The sequence below is a fragment of the Dendrobates tinctorius genome, unplaced genomic scaffold (assembly GCF_039654945.1).
Source record: "Dendrobates tinctorius isolate UK_male_01 unplaced genomic scaffold, ASM3965494v1 ptg000032l, whole genome shotgun sequence".
In the NCBI taxonomy this organism is placed as follows: domain Eukaryota; kingdom Metazoa; phylum Chordata; class Amphibia; order Anura; family Dendrobatidae; genus Dendrobates; species Dendrobates tinctorius.
Window position 1 is genome coordinate 39470820 of NW_027361700.1, and position 18190 is coordinate 39489009.

The following is an 18190-nucleotide window of genomic DNA, read 5'->3' on the forward strand; positions in this document are numbered from 1 at the left end:
ATACTACTGACCACCGAAAGGAGGATTGAACTGTCAGGAGTTCGTTGCACCGTTGTGCAGGTCAAAAGGACAGTTCGCGGTCAGCTTTTAAAAAAAAAAAAGAAATGTTTATCTGTGATTTTTATGTCTGTTTTTCTATGTTCCTCTTACAGGATAGTTTGTGTTTACTTTTTAGACTGACAGAGCGCGGGATACTTAGAAGAGAGGGAGTGTCCATGTCCAAGGAAGGGAGGAGGAAAGGAGACATGCAATGTTATGTTATATTTTGGTTTTAAAAGCAAGAAAAAAAAAATTGTAAAAATGGGTACTTTTGCTATTATAAAGTTGTTTAATGTATAATATGCCAAAGTAAATGCAACAGGTCCGGGTAAGGGAAGGTCTGCGGGACCAAAGGAAAGTGTGAGATCCGGTAGGGATCTAAGAGTTGAGGAGGTCTGGGAGACCGGGACGCCGACCATGACATGTAATTGAAAGAAGGAAAATGAGTTGGAAGACGTGAGAAAGACAGCCGTCCTAGGTCAGGTCCCCAACACCACGGACACCCCTGAAGAAGGAAAGGCGGGCGCCAGCAATGATCTGGTAGGTGAGTGGCCTCGATCATGGCGTACCGGATAGTGAAAGGTAACAGTAGGGGAGAGTAGGGGAAAGATACATGCCGTAGAGAGAATACGGGTGTACCTTGCCCAATTTGAAAGACGTCATGTGGCGTGCGCGCTGGTGAGTAGCAGTAGGCTGCTCAGAGCATAGTGCTCCCAGTATGGTTCGGCCCCCGCAGATAGTGGGTTTGGCTCAACTTCTGGTCCGACAACAGAATGTAGGTGTAGATTCAGAACGACGAAGGCAGGGATGACGATTGTCGAGGACGACAATGGACAAAGGAAGGGGGAGTGTAGGGAAGGTGACCTGATGGACGGACGGACTAGTCAGAGTGAAGAAAGATAGGTTTGCACAGTGTAGGTAGGTGTCAGTTATTATAGAAGGGAAACAGCTAGGAAAGTGTAGTGGACGTGCAGTACCTTGGGTGGACATTAGATGGCAGGGAGGAGTGTGAGCAAAGGACTTTACAGCAGCTTAGGGCTTTAGAAACCGTTGGTCATGGGGGGCGTGGTGACAGTTAGAGTGACAGTTTCAAGGAACCGGGAGAGTTATAAATACTGAGGGAGGGTTCCAGAAGGTTCCAGTCCCCAGGGGGAGCTCAGGTGACAGGATGACTGCGCCAGTCTGTGCGCTCTGAGGAGAATCCGACCAAGGGGACTGAGGAGAGGAAACGTCAGGGGGGTGGTCCTGACAGGAAAGGACCGCAGTTGAGACGAGGTACTGGGTGTAAGACACCGTATGTGACACGACGACTGAGCAGTAGAAGCGCTGTTGGTTAATGGGCCTAAGGCGGCCACAGTGATGGAACTGTCAGGAGTGTCGACAGTAAAGGAGGGGACGGTGTGTGCAGACACGTCTCCAGTGTACGGTGTGAGAAGCGGCTCTGGAAACGGAGGGCCGCGAGGTGTGCCGTCAGTCGGACGGCAAGTGAAGAAATAAACTTGGACCTGTTGCACCCAGAATCTGCCTCCATCGTGTCTCTGTTGTCATCTCTGCGCGGTATAAAAGTAGGACCACCCCCCCCAGCTCGGCACCCCACCACCGACCCTACATGGCCCCTTGGGAAAATTAATTGCCCACCCCTGGATTAAGGTCTTTGACTATGCCACTCCAATATATTTTCCCCTTAAACCACTTGAATGTTGCTTTAGCAGCATGCTTTGGCTAATTGTCTTATTGGAAGGTGAACTGCTGTCAAGTCTCAAATCACTGACAGACTGAAACAGGTTTTGCTCAAGAATATGCCTGAATTTTGCACCATCCATTTTCCCTCGACTAGGACCATTTTCTGTCTCTGCTGCCAAAAAACATCCCAACAGCATGATGCTTCAACAACCATGTTTCATTGTGTGGATGCTGTTCTTGGGGTGATAAGCTGTGTTGGTTTGGCCACAGGCACAGAGTTTATCTTGGTGGTTAAAAAGTTCAATTTTGGTCTCATCTGACCACAGCACCTTCCTCCATACATTTGATGAGTCTCCCACATGTCTTTTGGCAAACTCAAAACTAGCCTTACAATTTTTGTGTGTAAGTAAAAGCTTTCTTCTGCCCACTCTTCCATAAAGGCCGCCTCCTTGTGTACTGTTGTACTGTGTGTATGGTTTATTGTGGTTGTATGGACAGATATGAATGTCTCTGCTTGGAAACTCTGCAGCTCCTTCAGTTTTACCCTTGGTCTCTGTACTGCCTCTCTGATTAATGCCCTCCTTGCCCGAGATGAGAGTTTTAGTGGGCGGCCCTTTCTTTGCAGGTTGTTGTGGTACCATGTTCTTTTCATTTGATTATAATGGATTTGGTGTGCTCTTGGGGATTTTCAGTGATTGAGATTTTTTTTATTATCCAGCCCTGACTTGTACTTCTCAACAACTTTGTCCCTGATTTGTTTGTTTGGAGTTCTCCTTGGTCTTCATGGTGTTGTTTAGTTAGTTGTGCCTCTTGCTTAATTGTGTTCTGGCCTCCATGGCCTTTTAGAATAGGTGTTTATATATTGACAGTCTACTTGACACTTAGATTACACACAGGGGGACTTCTTTTCACTAAGCAATGCATGTGACTTATGAAGGTAATTGCTTGCACCAGAAATTTGTAGGGGCTTCATAACAAAAGGGGTAAATACATATGCACATGCCAAATTTTAGTTATTTGATCCCATACTTTTAATTTATGCCTACATTTTTCTCATTTCACTTCACCGACTTAAGGTACTGTCACACTTAGCGATGTACCAGCGATCTCGACCAGCAATATGACGCGGTCAGGATCGCTGGTACCGATCGCTAAGTGGTCGCTAGTGAGCTGCCACACAGGCAGATCTCACCAGCGACATCGCTTGGGACAGGGGTCGCTACTTACCTGTCACACTAGGCGATCCTGCGTCCTCCCGCCCGGCTCCACGCTCGTCGCTCGTCTCTCCACAGGAAGCGCCGCAGGAAGCTGATGACGAGAAACAGTCCAGGACGTTCTAGCGCGATCAGCGATAACCAGCGGGGGAGCCGGTCGTAGGTATCACACACAGCGATATCGCTAGCAATATCGCTATAACGTCACAAGTTATAGCGATATTGCTAGCGATATCGCTTAGTGTGACAGTACCTTTAGACTATTTAGTGCTGATGCATCACAGAAAAATCAGATAACAAAAATATTTAAACACAGGTTGAAATGTAACAAAATAGTTAAAAAGCCAAAGGGGAGAATACTTTTGTAAGCCAATGTACATTATAAAAGCAACTTTCCTCATAAGCCTGGGAGTGGGAACAATGTGACACTATTTTGCGGTAAAAACAAAAAATACAGGCCACATATTGAACAGTGTGGTATCTCCGTCTGACTACATCTATCTGTGGGCTACAAATTGTGGCATTTGAGACCTGCATTCACCTGTTTTTGTTGTGTGTGAACCTAGTTCTATAGTTCTACAGTGGTGTAACTACAAAGTTATGGGCCCTGGTGTGAACTTTCAAATGGGCCCCCCATGCCAAAATACACATACATCTCCGCTCCGTACACCTCATACACACCCGGCTCCGCTCCGTACACCTCATACACATGCGGCTCCGCTCTGTACACCGAGTACATACGCGGCTCCACTCTGTACACCAAAGTACACACGTGGATCCACTCTGTACACCGAGTACACACGCGGCTCCACTCTGTACACCGATTATACACGCGGCTCCACTCTGTACACCGAGTATACACGCGGCTCCACTCTGTACACCGAGTATACACGCGGCTCCACTCTGTACACCAAGTACACACGCGGCTCCACTCTGTACACCGAGTACACACGCGGCTCCACTCTGTACACCGAGTACACACGCGGCTCCGCTCCGTACAACTCGTACACGCGACTCTGCTCTGTATATCTCGTACATACACGGCTCCGCTCCATACACCTCGTACACACGCGGCTCTGCTCCGTACACCAAGTAGACACCTGGCTCTGTACACCTTGTACACACGCAGCTCCGCTCCGTACACCTCGCACACACACGGCTGCACTCCATACACCTCCTACACACACGGCTCCGCTCCCCACACCTCGTACATACATGGCTCCTCTCCATACACCTCGTATACACGCGGCTCCACTCCGTACACCTCGTACACACGTGGCTCTGCTCCGTACACCAAGTACAAACCCGCCTTCGCTCTTTACACCAAGGACACACGGCGCTGCTCTATACACCTCGTACACATGCAGCTCTGCTCCGTACACCTCGTACACACACGGCTGCACTCCATACATCTCCTACACACACGGCTCCGCTCCCCACACCTCGTACACACAGGGCTCTGTTCCGCACACCTCGAACACATGCGGCTCCGCTCCGTACAACCTCGTACACATGCGGTTCTGCTCCGTACACACACGGCTCCACTCACCTCGTACACACACGGCTCCGCTCCGTACTCCTCATACTCACACGACTGCACTCCATACACCTTGTACACACACGCTCCGCTCCATACACCTCGCACACACACAGCTCTGCTACATCCACACTGTAAACCCCTCCTGACCCCAAACATAAACCTTACCTCATCCAGCACCATGACAATCAGCACAGCAGAGTCCCTGATCATGTGAACCCTGACTCCTCCCCTCCTGTGACCTTATCACTGGTCCTGTGCGCACAGAAAGGAGCAGCCTAGGATGTCATTGCAGGCTGTAGGAGGCTGTGGTGGGTCTATCTGGGAGGGAGAGGATGGGGGGCATGGCGGCTCAGTGCAGTGTAGGAAGAATAGAGTCCTGGACAGGACTCGGGAGGGTCAAAAATGGGACCTTCCGGGCCCCTTACTCCCCCTGGGCCCGGTCACAGTGGCGTTATGCCCCTGTCTATACACTATTTTGCGGTGAAAACAAAAAATACCGGCCACATATTAAACAGTGTGGTATCTCCATCTGACTCGTTATCTATCTGTGGGCTACAAATTGTGGCATTTGAGACCTCCATTCACCTGGTTTTGCTGTGTGTGAACCTAGTTCTATACACTATTTTGCAGTGAAAACAAAAAATACAGGCCACCCACATATTAAACAGTGTGGTATCTCTGTCTGACTCCTCATCTATCTGTGGGCTACAAATTGTGACATTTATTCTGTCCCCGGGGCCTGTGGCTGCAAATATGGCTCTGTGAGATGCTGAATCTCTTCACCTTACTTACAATTGGCGGCGGTCACAGATAGCTCAACTCAGCTGCCAGCACACATATTATGAAGAATCCAGAAGAGACTTTGTATGCATTCAACAAGAATTCTTAAAGAAATCAAACAGCAGCAGGTAAAAAAGACTTTCTTCAGACAGGATGAAAACACATGTGCTTCTAATGAAGCCAAGATAGAGAATGAGAGTCAGTGATAAGCGGTCATAGAGGAGCGCTTAGGAAGCAACCCAGGGGCAGACAAAAATGTCAGGTCTCCACCCCAGCTCCAGCCGAAAACCTCCAATGGAGTATAGGAGCAATGAGAAAATGGAAACGGTCTTAGGAGCGCAGGAAAGAGACTCAGACAAGAGATGGGGTTCCACCTGCTTCCACCTGATGAAGACGGATCCTCCATCGAAACGCATTGTGGTTTAACCCCATCTCTTGTCTGAGTCTCTTTCCTGCACTCCTAAGACCGTTTCCATTTTCTCAAGATAGAGAATGAGACACAGTGGGAAGAAGAAGGAAGCGACATCACACCCAGAAGAGGGAGACAGGGAGACAGGAGGGACAAACGTGATGGAGAGGGAGGATTTCAGCTATGCAAAACACAGGAACACATAGCAACAGTAAACAATATGAGACTGCAATACAGCATGTAAAATGCATAGGACAGTCTGTACAATGTCTCATTCATGGGACATAACACACCCCATCTGAAATCTATAGATTTCATAATTTTTATGATGTCCTGTGTCACTGTAGACGTGAAAAACAAAGGGAAAACATGCATGCAAGTAAATAACAACAGTTGTAGTCCAATTGGCATGGTCCAATCTTCAGTTGGAGGCATGAAGTTCTCAACAGCGGAATAGTCCGTGTCAAAACATAAACCCATCTTCAGATTGGGGAAGCCGCAACATGCAAACACTTCCACCAACCCAATAATCCGCTGGAGAAAGTTCCAATGTTCGAATGTTCCAACACAGCTGGAGGAATACGTGGAGGTAGGCTCCCCGCCGTGAGCTGTGTCCATAAACATGACTTTCATGTGATCTCCTCCTTTGGTAAAAGTAGCTCAAGCTCAGTGACTGGACAGAAGAAAATACGAGTTGAACCATCTTTCGTAACCTTGACTTCTACCTTACGGATCATCCCGTTATCGCTTGGTGTAACCTTGGTAATAAGACCCATTGGCCAGTCATTGCGATAAGCTTCTTTATCTTTAAGGAGGACGAGGTCTGCCTCTTGTAGATTAGGTTTTGCAGGCTGCCATTTGTGACGGCTTTGAAGCAAGTGCAAGTATTCGGTTTTCCAGCGGTACCAAAAGACATTGGACAAGTGTTGTACCTGTTTCCACTGACATTTGTAAATGTCCCCGTCCACAAACTTCCCTGGAGGAATTGCGGAGTAAGAAGTGTAGCAGGAGTAAGGATCATTGGTACATCAGGGTCCGATGTTACTGGTACCACTATACTGTCTGTGTAGATGGTAAATGAATCAATAGCAATGTCCATTTCACCCTTTAAGCTTCAGCTAACTCCACTGCCAGAACGGTGGCACAGAGTTCGAGTCTTGGAACAGAGTGAGCAGGTTTCGGGGTTAGTTTTGCCTTACCAAGGATGAATGCACAATGCACCTAGTTACCTTCTTCCAAGGCCTTCAGGTAGGGTACGGCAGCTAAAGCCTCTGTAGAAGCGTAGGAGAAAATGTGGACTTCTCTTCTGATGGTGACTGATAGGGTGCCTAGGGAGTAACAATGTGGGACTTGGAAATGCTCTAAGACCTTCAGAGACTTCTTCCATGCCTCCCACCTTTGTTGTTTCTGGGATGGTAGCGGAGTGTCCCAATCCATACTCTCAGCGGTCAACTGTTTCAACAGTATCTTGCCTTGAATGGTGATGGGTGCAATAAACCCGAGAGGATCATAGATGCTATTCACAACAGATTCAGGACTCCTCGTTTAGTGATAGGATTATCACGAGCTGACACCTGGAAAGTGAACGTGTCCTGCTTAATATCCCAAAGCAGACCGAGGCTGCGTTGCATGGGAGGAACGTCAGAACCCAGAACAAGATCCCTTACACCAGCAGCGTGATCCTCAGATGGATATGCTTTCATTACCTTTTCACTGTTTGAGATGATTTTGTGGAGTCTAAGGTTCGCTGTTGACAACATTTCCTGAGTCCTAGAGAGCAGATCGATAGTCTCTTCACTTGTGGGAAGAGACTTAAGCCCATCATCTACGTAGAAGTTTCTTCCACAAATAGACGAGCATCAGACCCATACTCTCTCTCACCTACCCGTGCTGTCCGTCTTAGTCCATAGATGGTCACTGCAGGCGAGGGGCTGTTCCCAAAGACATGCACCTTCATCCTGTAGTCTATGACCTTGCTGTGGACGTCGTTGTCTTTGTGCCATAGGAATCTAAGATAGTTTCTGCTGTCTTCTCTCACATTAAAGCAATGAAACATTTGATGAACGTCAGCCATTACTGCGACAGATTCTTGTCTGAAGCAAATCAGTACTCCTATAAGGCTGTTGTTTAGATTAGGCCCAGTGAGAAGCAGGCTATTTAGGGAGATGCCTTCATACTGAGCACAGGAGTCAAACACCACTCTAATTTGGTCAGGTTTGCGAGGATGGTAGACACCAAAGGATGGAAGATACCAGCATTCTTCACCTTCTTTTAGCGGGGGTGCGGGTTCCGCGTGACCTCTATCGAAGATATTCTGTATGAAGTCGACAAAATGTTTCTCCATCTCCGGCCTTCTCTTTAAGGTGCGTTTTAGGGATGAAAACCTTGCCGTTGCTTGTTGCAGATTATTAGGTAGCCTTGTTCTTGGAGAACGAAAAGGTAAAGGTGCTACCCAGCTATTTGAATCATCTTGGGCGAATTCCTTTTCCATAATCTTTATAAATTCTTTGTCCTCCCTTGCAGGTGCTAGCTGGTTGTCTTCTCTTGTAGAGATGAACACTGTTGACCCGAGGTCATTATTACGGAACAGGAATATATTCGTGTCATCAGAGGTTTCTTTCTTCCACTTGTTGTCACTTATCATCTCTTTCACCCAGTAATGATGTGGGCATGGTTGAAAGTAAGTGATGCAACCATTTGGTAGAATGTGTGTCTTAAATGAGGAAATCCTCATGGGTCTCTTCATCGTTTCTATACTGACATTGCCTATGATAACCCAGCCTAGGTCAAGGCGTTGAGCAAATGGAGCGTCATGTGGCCCGTTGATTTGCTGACGTACAGTACCTTGTGAAGTCGCAGAATGTCTCTGCCAAGCAGGATCAGGATGTTTGCGCTGTTATTGAGAGCTGGTATCTTGCCTGCCAAAGTCTTTAGATGAGGGTGATGGGGTGCAGCCTCTGGAGTTGTAATTTCCTCTCTGTTCGACGGTATCTGGTTGCATTCGACCAGAGTGGGTAAGGGTATCTCCACATTGTTCTCAAGAGAAGACACCATGAGTCCATTGGCTCTTCTCCCAGAGACCTCCGTAATACTGCTGCAGGTGCCTAGGGTGTAGGAGTGAGAGTTTCCCTTTAAGTCAAACATCAAAGAGTTCTGACCTTGCAAGTGACCGGTTGCTCTGATCGTCCAGGATAACATACACCCTTGCAGTTTTCTTTGGTCGACCCTTGGGATACACATTCACCAGGCATATCTTCGCACTCGACTTGTCCCAGAGGCCTTCTCCGCAGACTTCTGTGCATGAAGATATTGAGATAGAACTCACTGTTTGAACATCATCCTCCCCGCCTTGCCTTGTGGTGGGGGTAGGAGTAAGCTGTGCAGTGTTAGATTGGGATGGATGGAGCGCTTGCACATGCTCCTCACTGTCACACTCCAAACACTTAATAGATGTTTTGCAGTCCTTAGCAAAGTGTTCAGTAGAAGCGCAGCACCTGTAACATATCCCAAAGTTCTTCAGAAGCTCCTCGCATTCCTGGTGTGGTTTCTTTCTGAAGCCGATGCACCTCTTTAAGGGGTGAAGTTTCTTGTGAATGGGACACATACGATTAGGATTCTCAACCTTCTCACCTTTGTCGCTCTTATCTTATGATACTGAAGGTGTGGGAAGAACATCAGTCTTCTGGACAGACATTGGAGCTCGGCGGTTCCTGTAGTTAAGACGTGGACTGTCATGACTATGAGATGAAACAGGGTCGCTGTGTTCTCCATAGGAAAAATTTGGATCGGTCTTACACTGCAATATTTTCGATGAACTCGTAGAAGTAGGAAAATGGAGGGAAGTAGACTTGGTTTTCCCTTTTGTATTTTGATCCAAGCATGGCCCACTTATTTTGGATATTGGGCGGCAGCTTGGAAACTATTGGGTTTACCCCATGAGCAGTGTCCAGGTAGCTGAGGCCAGACAGGTATGGGTCTTCTTTGGCCAGCTGAAGCTCTAACAGAAGGTTGATGAGTTCTTGGAACCTTGTACTGTCCTTATTAGATACCTTTGGAAAATCCTCTAGTCACTAGAACAGGGCCTTTTCTATGGCCTCAGGACTGCCATAGCGTCTTTCTAGCCTCTTCCATGCAGCTGTGAGACCCGCAATGGGATTACTGATGTGGACGGATTTAAGTCTCTTGACCCAATCCGTGGATTGTGGCCCAAGCCACCAGATTAGCAGGTCTAGCTCTTCAGCGGCGGTGATGTTGAGGTCACTGATTGTGGTTTTAAAGATGCACTTCCAACCCCTGTAGTTCTCAGGTTTATCGCCAAACTTTGTAAGACTGGTCTTAGTTAGATCACGCCGAATCATGTACCTTGCAAGGTCGGTCATATCAGCATTCTCTGATTTTGGAAGGACCGTTGCTGGTTGGATAGCATTGCTCCTGCAGTCTGTGCTTTGACCTGGGAATGCAGGTACATATGGGGCAGCATAGGCGTTCAGTCCATTAACTGGCTTAGTGAGCTTAGTTTCTGCCACACATGGGACTGGAATTGTGTGACTGATCGGAGTGTGGTGACTTGCCCGCTTATTGGCCTGCACATGTTTCTGTGTATAAGATTTGGTGAGGTGCAGGTTTCCGGTACATTTCAGTGCACAGAGGAGGATCAGGATGCAAGGTTGGCAGCGTATTGTACTGACCTTGGGTGCAGGATGCGGGTAAACACTCTGTGTCTTTTGTCTCAGGGGAGCATCTATACGGTCAGGAAGGATTGCAGGAGCAGGGGTAGAGCTGTATTGGCTTCGCACATAGTTTCTAGTACGCTTAAGAGGGTCTTCAGTATCAAAATCACTTAAACTGATGCTGTCTCTTTGGCTCCAACTGATGGCTTGTTCCAGGACCTTTAACCTTGCAATGGCTATGGCATGTTCGCGTTCCTTCTCTAGGGCCTCTATTCTGTGTACTGCTTCGGCTGCCTCTATTTTCATCTCATTTTCCTTTTGAGTGAAGGCAGCTTGGATTTTAGTGGCCTCTGCACGCGCTTTTACGAGCTGTTTACTGAGGGTTAAAGATTTTGAGGAGCGTGACTTAGATGATCGCTTTGACTGTCTGGCTGAGCCAGAAATACAAGATGACATCTCGGCTATTAGCGCGATTCTTGCCTCTGTCTTGGCTTTTATGTTGCGCACCATGCTTTCTCTCTCAGAGTTAAGTTGTTGGAAAGCTTGTGCCTCTTTGCAGGGAACTGACAGATTAAGTCTTTTTAAGGCTGTGTTCACACGTTGCTTTTTTTTTTTCGCATTTTCCAGCGGATTTACCAAAAAATCCTCTCAAAAAATGCCTAAAAGAAGCTTCCCATTAATTTTAATGCATTTTGCACTTTTTTGCATATTGATGCGTTTTTTTTCCATGAAAAGACGCTTTGCGGTAAAAAATGCAGCATGCTCATGCAGAAATTTTCTGCATACGTGTGCACATAGCTTAACACTGATATATACTGATCTGCTATTTTTGCATAAAGTTGATAATCTGAACACAGTTTTGCAAGGGTTCCCTCTGGTGGTCGTTGGCGAGAATCAGGCTGAGACAGGCTGTCTATATGACTCAGCAGTTTTTGCCATAGCTCTGCTATAGCACGGAGAAGATCATGTTTACTGGATTCTAGATTCTCCCTTACTTTCCATGTAGGCTTTGTGGGATGTCTAGCCTTCTCACTAAATGGTGGATCAAGTTCTATGCACTCTTCCTCTAACAATGGGTCTGGCAGAGACTGTGTAGTCATTCCTTCAGCCATCCTGATTCACAGGGAGAAGGGGAGCTATATAGTCTCTTATATTCTGAGAGCGGATGCTCTGCAGGAAGTTCTGTAGCTTTATAGAAGCTGGGAAGGCTTTACAGATGAATCTGGTAAGTCTTTTTTACTATTCTGTCCCCGGGGCCTGTGGCTGCATATATGGCTCTGTGAGATGCTGGATCTCTTCACCTTACTTACAACTGGCGACGGTCACAGATAACTCAACTCAGCTGCCGGCACACATGTTATGAAGAATCCAAAAGAGACTTTGTTTGCATTCAACAAGAATTCTTAAAGAAATCAAACAGCAGCAGGTAAAAAAGACTTTCTTCAGACAGGCTGAAAGAAGATGTGCTTCTAATGAAGCCAAGATGGACAATGAGAACGGGGGAAAGAAGAAGGACGTGACATCACACCAGAAGAGGGAGACAGGATGGACAAACTTGATGGAGAGGGAGGATTTCAGCTATGTAAAACACAGGAACACATAGCAACAATAAACAATATGAGAGACTGCAATACAGCATGTAAAATGTACAAGACGGTCTGTAAAATGTCTCATTCATGGGACATAACAACATTTGAGGCCTCCATTCAAATGTTTTGGCTGTGTGCTACCCTAGTTCTTGAAACTATTTTCCTGTAAAAAAATAAGAAAACAGGCCACATATTTTACAGTGTGATATCTCTGTTACACACCTCATCTATCTGTGGGCTACAAAATTGTGACATTTGAGACCTGCATTCAATTGTTTTTGCTGTCTGTCACCCTAGTTCTATACACTATTTTGCGGTAAAAACAAAAAATACAGGCCACATATTAAACAGTTTATCTCCATCAGACTCCTCATCTATCTGTGGGCTACAAATTGTGACATTTGAGACCGCCATTGTGGACAGCTCTGAAAGAGCAGACAGATCTGTGGTTGACACCGCTGAACCTACAGCCAGGCATGGTTGTATGTGACAATGGCCGGAACCTGGTGGCAGCTCTGAGGAGAGGCAATCTCACACACGTATGTGGCGCCCCCAGGAGTATGGCCGCCACAATGGCATTGCCTTCCGCCAGGGAGGGTGATGTCATGCTTGGAAGCAAGGAAGGGTCTCTCTAACAGTTAACCATGTCATGCAATACAGTTCCCACTCCAGGCCAGCAGAGGGAGCTCTGAACCAGATTTGGGGGAGGAGTGCTCCATGAGGGCCAGGAGGCTGGAGGCTGAACTGGCAGCATGCCCGGGAGGGGCCTACACCTGCGGTACCCGCCGCTGCTGCACCGGAGCTTCCCCAGGCAGACTCCACGGAGCCTGCAACTGCCATAAACACCACCGGCAGCATCCGGAGCCCCGTCACTGCCACCACAGGAGGAATTGTATGAGGCCCCGGGAGCCGAAGCGGGGGAAGAGGAGCTCCCACCCGAACCTGACGTGGCTGCACCGGTCCCACCAGAGGCCCCTGTGGGCCCAGAGCCACCATCCGCTTCACCGCGGCCTGCTGCCACCGGCCAGCTCCCACCGGCACCAGAGCAGAACCCACACCGCCAGGAGGCTTCCGATATGTTTGATGCCCCTGCACCTGGTAAGGCCTTGGGGTGTACCGCGGTCGCAGCGGCAGGCCAGGTCGTGTTAGATCTGGTCTGGGACCGGGATACCAGCCCCCGGGGGGAACACCAGAACCCCTGACAGTGGAGCCACAGTACAAAACTAGTTTGGATCGGTCTCGGGAGGAACGGAAGGACGAGGAGAACTGGGCTAGCTGCCAAGCGACTATCCGGCAACTGGCAGCTGAACACCGAGACAGAGAGCAGCGGAGGTTAGCTGTGCTGGGCCCTGATTTGGACCGGAAGGAGCAGGTTCGTGCCGGTCACTATGGTCCCAGGGACGCGGCAGGTTGGGGCCGCGTCCTGAATGTAAATCCTGAGAGGGGGTTTGGCTTTATCCATGACCCTAGCCGAACCTCTGATCTGTTTTTCAACCGGAGCGATGTAGAACCTCACTTGAGAAAAGGGCACCCTGCCAGAAACCTAAGCCCGGGAGATTATGTGACCTTCACTAGACACGAAGGACTGAGGGGATGGTATGAAATGAACATTAGACGGAACCCGGAGGATCTGATAAAGACCTACAGGCAGCAGCCACCTGCTACCTCTCCAGCCACAGTTATTGAGAAGACTGTGTTTGTACCTACCCCTATGTGCAGCGTAACTTCAGTACCAGTCCCACAGCCAAAAGTACGGAAAGCCGCAAGTTTCACCCCACTGGAGGAGGAATACCAGAGGACTGCCAATGCGTTTCTCACATCCGGTAGCAGTTCCAGTCCAGAAACCCTAGGAGGGGACAATCACTAAGTTAAAACACTCTTCACTTTAACTCTCGTTACCCAGGAGGGTAATGGCACAGTTGTGCTTTGTTTCCTATTTTTGTACCAGTTTTCCATTTTTTGGCTATCAAGCTTTATTTCTGTTTTTTCCAGTGTTGCCCAGTTGTATTGGCAGCCTTCACATTTGAACTGTTTTGATCATGAACGTTGAATGGTCCAGAACTGTCATTGTACATAGTTTGCACCTCTTTAGGTGCTCTCTTGGTTTTACATAGGACTCTCTTCGTAAAAGAAGACCTACCTCGTTATAGGGACTGTTATAAGCTCATTTTCTGCTCCACCAGCTGGGAGTTCTCATTCCGTTCTCCCTCTGGTGGTGACAGGAGGTGGTGAGGTTAGTTTAATTGGTAATGGTCTGCCACCTGACGAGGAGGATAATGATTGGATCTCTGGAGTATCAGACTGGATATAAGATAGCCGACGCCCTATCCTGTTGCTGGTGATTCAGTCTGCTTCTCAGGTCTTGGACTTCAGCTCTGCTCCATTCTTCTCAAGTTAAGTTTGTTTTTTGCTAATGTTCACACTTGCTCTTGTTGGTCAGCTCAGTTTTTGTGTGGTCAGCCAGCCCAGCTGGGCTGTGCTGAATCTCCACTCTTATTTATCTGTATTTGCCAATTTGCCTTTTATTAGATTGGCCTCTTTTTTGCTCTGTCTCAGAATATTTCAGAGTGCTGATATAGTGGGAGAAGTCTAGTGACTTCAGGGTTAATTTTGTTATCAGAAGTGTTGGACATTATTTTGGGTAGGGTTTTTTGGCAGATTGCAGACAGTATCTTTCCTTTCCTGTCCTTTCAAGTTAGTTTGGCCCCATCGTTTGATCAGCCTATTTTTCTGCCTTTGTTTGTGTTTTCATCTTGCTTCACCATCAATACATGTGGGGGGCAGTCTTTCCTTTGGGGTCTGCTCTGGGGGAGATAGTTTTCCCTTTTCTTACTTTAGGCTTATTTAGTTCTCCGGTTGTGACGAGGCGTCCAGGACTATCGTAGGCACGCTCCACGACTGCTGCTAGTTGTGTGTTAAGATCAGGGGAACTGCAATCTGCATAGTTACCAACCTCTCTGGTTTTCTGAGACTTAGCATGTGTTGTTTTTCTCCTCGGTGACCCATTCATAACAAGGGACATTTCCAGACATGATGGCCGGACCAGTGTCTACTTTTGCACTTAATAATAATGCTTAATGTTATTTCCTGAATAGAAACTAGAAAGTATTAGTATATGATGAAAACCCTGATGATAGATTTTATGGAAGTATCTTGAGAAAAAGACATAGTGAATGTTTACAGAACTTTGAATAAAGATGTTGAGGATGTGAATATAGAATTGAAAAGTACAGGTGACGAACCAGGTATCCACGGTTGTCATCCTACGTCTAGAAGAGACAGTAGAAAGAGGAAAATGTGAAAGATAGTGGAAAGAAGATGTGTTGCTAGCAAATGTGAATTGATATTGCGTTTGCTTATATAGTACTTTAAATTAGGTAGCATAATTTAAAATTTAGACAGTTAATTTGTTTGTAGCGTTCAAGAAACCATGCCCCCTACATTAGAAAGTTTAGTATAAGACATGTTTATTAAGCATTACAAAATTTTGTATGTTCCTGTATTGTCAACTTTGTTTCCCTTGCAGCACGCAGAAGTGCTGTGTTTAACGTGGGGTATGAGGTGCCACAGAGTTACTGCACCTACAGTCACCGGTGGAGTAATGGGCTGTAAATGCACTACTCCCATCTAAGACTTGGGGGCACAACAGCAACATTGATAGTGAGCTGGGATTCAGGAGTAAGGAATACCCAAAGCAGGCTACAGCTGTCTGCCGTACAAGTAGAGTTCTTGGGAACATCTGTCAGGAGGAACTCCAGTGTAACTCAGTACTAGGAGATCTTCACACTTAAAGGCGCTATAAGAGGAGACGTTCAGAAAGGTACATGTTGGCGGAGCATTGGAAGGGAGCATTCCATCTGGCCTGGAGGTTGATTAAGCCTCTAATCCGGAGGACACAGTACAGAGGCAGGCACCGGTGTGTACTACAGACTTTGAGTAAAGTTTTGGAACTACAAGCCCCGGTGTCCGCCATTCATTCCTGTGCCAACGCACCTGGTACCGCTACATCTGGGTACCAGCTTCTACACTGCCCGCGCCTCTCAGCTACCCCTACATCCACACTGCCCTGGGACTACAGCTCCACCTGTGGCGAGCTTCACCATCTTGGCTGCAGCACACCACCAGTCCCAGAGGATCTGAATGCAGCGTCGGCTTAACATCTCCCTTGCCGAGCACCACAGGTGGCGTCACAAACTATTCATCAATTCTACTTCATTTTTCTTTCACCCCCTTTTGCCATGGAGCCCCAGGGCCACGGACCGGGCCACAGCTTCCGTGACAACTCCCATTGAGATCAACGGGCCCGGTGCCGAGTACCCCGATAGCCCCTGGCCGGGGCGCTCCAAAACCAACACACAACACAGTTGCCACTCCAGGCCAGCAGGGAGACCTCTGAACCTGACTGCTGAGGAGCTGCTCTCTGTGGTCGGGATGAGGTAAGTTAGGGCAGTCTGTGAAGGGAAGGGGAAGTGTGTGGACATGAGAAGGGGAGCTGTAGAATGAGCAGAGTTAAGGCTCACTCCTAGCTGGTGCGCATGGTCGGGATTCCGGTCTCCGAGTTTGTAGGGACACTGATGGTCCTGCAGCAGAAACCGGAGGAAGTAGCAGCTGTAAATGCTCTGTTCCCAACTAAGGCTCGGAGGCCCCAGCAGCGACGTGTGTGAGCCAGAAGGAAAAGGCTATGGCTGCCTGCCATACGAGAAAGTTCCAAAAGTCAACAGGGGGAACTTCAGTGAACTCAGTACTGCGAGTACCTCAGATAAGTGCTAGAACGGAGGCCACACTACCTATCTGCAGAGAGAGAATTCCAAATTTGCTTCCAGGCTGACCAACTCCTTCTCCATCTGTACTCTGGGTCCTGGGTGGCACTTACCAAGTATAGGTAAAGGAACTCCACGACTGTGTCTGTCATTTTTCTCCTGCGCCTGGGGCACAACTCAGCTACATCCTGCACTGCACACCATCTACCAACTCTTTTATCTGCCCTGCGACTATGGCCCTACCTGTGCAGGGCTTCTACATCTTAGCTGCACCACAACATCTGTCCTAGAGAAGTGACACTGCAGCGCAGGTCAATCTGATCAGAAACCACAGGTGGCGTCATGTATCATTCACCTATAAATGTTATTTACCCCTTTACATGGACGCCCAGGGCCACGGAACGGGTCATCACCACCAACGTGACACATCCCTCTGAGACACCAGCCCGATACCGATTAACCCCACTGCCCTGGCTGGCCACCCACACTCCATGTCAGATTCATCTTGGACTGGGGAATTCACAATTTGACTTGATAACCCAGGCATGGTATGATAGAAAGAGCTACATGGACTAATGTGAAGTGTGACCAGCTGCATCATTCACTTTTGGTGGGGGTGAAGGACACAAGGAAAGGGGTTCTTCCTGACCAGGAGCCAGCACTTGACGACTCAGTGCTTGCATTCTTTGAAACTTCGTGTACATAAAAATCCCCTTAAAACACAATTTTATTAATGATCATAAAAACACACCTTCCCAGTGACGTTGAAAAAATGTCAAAAAATAAACCTAGTATAAGGTGCTGCATAGCCCTACATTAAGGCCTAACTGATACCTTCCTATCCGTGGAGGTTGGCACCCTAATAGTACGATATTGGCGCCCCCACTCAACGAGGACTATCCCTCACTTCCCTAGTGATCCCTAGTATCACAGAGGGGAAAACAATTTCCAAGATAGAACAGTAATGAAAAGATCAGAATGCCCTAGGACTTATGCAGACCAAACAGATAATACAGCAATAAAAACATTTACCACATCATGATATCATGTGACCCACAAAGATAGCAGCTATTCTCACTTGGAGAGATAAACATCCTCAAATACAATCAGCAATTAATAAAAAGGTCACTTATCATGTCTCATGGGGGACCCTCAACGCGTTTCCCCGCCGTAGCGGTTCATCAGGAGGAATAGTCCTATCAAAGATATTGTTGCTGCTTCATGCCTGATACCTTCAATAATAGTGGTGGGGGTGAAGGACACAAGGAAAGGGGTTCTTCCTGACCAGGAGCCAGCACTTGACGACTCAGTGCTTGCATTCTTTGAAACTTCAGAAGAGGAGGGCATATTTGCTGGAGTCTGTTTCGGCCATGCAAGCCAAAACCAGTTCCTGATGCTCCGGCTTTAAAAGCGGTTAACCTACTCCCAGAAACGGTAGCCTTCCAGACGTTCCGGAGCCAGACCATGACGCAGGCTCAACACCTCCTGCCTTAGCTGCTATTGTGC